The sequence below is a fragment of the Balaenoptera physalus genome, assembly GCF_965194825.1.
Source record: "Balaenoptera physalus genome assembly, chromosome: 16".
Lineage (NCBI taxonomy): Eukaryota > Metazoa > Chordata > Mammalia > Artiodactyla > Balaenopteridae > Balaenoptera > Balaenoptera physalus.
Window position 1 is genome coordinate 39294486 of NC_138898.1, and position 2491 is coordinate 39296976.

The window sequence follows — 2491 nt, forward strand, 5'->3', positions numbered from 1 at the left end:
TCCATAAATAGGTAATATTACAGTTGTAATAGTTTTCTCAGGCTGCTCTAAAATATTACCACAACTGGGTGGCTTAAAACAACCGAATTTTATTCTCTCATTGTACTGGAGGTTACAAGTCTGAAATCAAGGTGTTGACAGAGCCATACTCCCTATGGAGGCTCTAGGGGACAGTATGTTCAGGCTTTTGGTGGCTGCCGGCATTCCTTGGTTTAGGGCCATATCAATCTCTGCCTCTGTCTTCACGGTGTCAAATTTCCCTCTGCCTCTGTCTTACGAAGACACTTGTAATTTCATTTAAGGCCCACCTGAGTAATCTAGATAATCTTTCCATGTCAAGATCCTTAACAATCATATCTGCAAAGACACTTTTCCTTATAAACTAAGACTAACAATTTCCAAGGATTGGTACTTAACATCTTTGAGTAACCATTATTCCCTGTACTACAACAACCTAATACCTAGACATGCAAAGACCTTGGTGAGTGGATATTTCTGCATTCCTTGAGCTTAAGAATGAGTGAGAGATGAGGAAGGCAGACATCTGAGCATGAAGGGTCTTACAGACCAGAACAGGGAAGTTGGACTTGACTCTGAGGGCGATAGGGTACCCTTAAAGATTTTACATGAGAGTGGTCAGATTTTCTTTACTGGGGATTCTCCAGACAACAGTGTGGAGTAGGGTAGGAGAGGGCTAGACTAAAGGCAGGCCATTAAATCCCACACTGGCTAAATTACACATGTTCGGCCCTGGAGAGAGAGAAGTCCAGGGTTCTCCCTGTAGCCACCAGGTCAGGTTTCATTATCAATTAACATCACCGTGGGCTTTGAAACAGAGAAGTTAAGGCCCTGAAAGGATCTCACAAATACCCAGTGCCTGGAATATGTGGGCAATACATGCTTGTGAAATAAGACAAGAAAAGCATGTATTTACAAAGACTGTGGAAATCGGGGAAATTCAGGAGGCCAGTAAACCTCAGTGGAGGGATCCCTGGGCCTGCAGGGTCCTACTGAAAGTGTTGATGGGAGATGCCCCACCCAGGAGATGATGCCACACCACTCCAGGGCAATCCACTGTCAATGCCTGACTGACATTGGGGTATTAAGGGTGGCCCCCTGACTCAAAGTGGGACAGTTCTTGGTGCCCTTCATGCTCCAGAGCTCCCCAGGGTGTCAGGCTGAGGCTACAGATGAGAACACATCCTTATTCCACTCCTGCCTGGCCTTGTCCTGCTCCCCTCACCCTGTCACAGTTTCCTCCTAAGTGCCATCCCTAAATAAATCACTTGCACAAGAATCCTCATCTCAGGCTCTACCTAAGACAGCTTCCCTTTGTGGCGATGTGGATCTTAGGACAATCTTAGCTAAGAGACAGGTCAGCAAGCAGAAGTTCAAAACAGCTGTCAATGACTTCTGGGAGAATGCTAATTCTGCACTCAATAAAATGAGGGAAGAAAGTTTTGAAATTGATATTCAATAAGTGGATGCCAAAAATTTGACGGTCTGTACAAAGTAGAGTGTCTTTTCTTTTTCCCAGAACTGGTTTCTAATTAAAGACTATTCCTTTGTCACTTATCTCCCTCTTCCTTGCACTGAAAATTTATGTTTTTGCAACATGTTTTGTTTTCACCAACTGAATTCTTAAGTCTTTGTGGTGAGGCCCCACATGGTAGGGTTTTCTTCCCCATAATGCCTGTCACCACAGTTGGCACTCAGTAGGGTCTTAATAAAGACTCAAAGTTCACATTCACCTGAGTTTGTGTGGGCTTTAGAGTTTACAGAGCACTTCACATACCCGAAGTGTGGTCCATGGGCTGGTAACATCAGCATCACCTGAAAACTTGTTAGAAACGCAGAATTTCAGCCCACAGCCTCGATCTGCTGAGTGAGAATCTCTGGGGTGGGGCCCAGCAATCTGTGTTTTAACATGACCTCCTTGTGATTTTATGGGCACTAACATTTGGAAACCACTGGCATATATCTCTCATTCAACTTGTTGGGCGATGGATTGATTGGAGAGAGGACTGTCAACAGAAAGCCACAAAGAAGTGCAACAGCAACAGGAACTGACCCCACCCGCAACAAACTTGCCTCCAACTGTGTTCATGCCCTGGGAGTGCTAGGCCAAGGCCCGCACTTCCCCATTCCACCACTGGGATTCAGACCCCACATCTAACACGGGCTGCTTGAGCAAATGATTTCCCTCAGCTTCTGTTTCCTCATCACTGAAATGGGAACAATCTTAGTACTAGCTCACACTGGCTAAATAAACTGTGGTACATCCGTGGTACAAAGGAATACTATGCAACCTGAGGAATGAGGTGGGCTTATATCTGCTGCTATAAAAAGATGTTCAACTTATATTTTTATATAGTTCAAGATTCTGAAGAGTAAATTGTGTGTGTGTGTGTGTGTGTCTGTGTGTGTGTGTGTCAGGTTAAAAACAAAGGACTCATTACATAGATATGTACATCATACCCAAATGTATGCA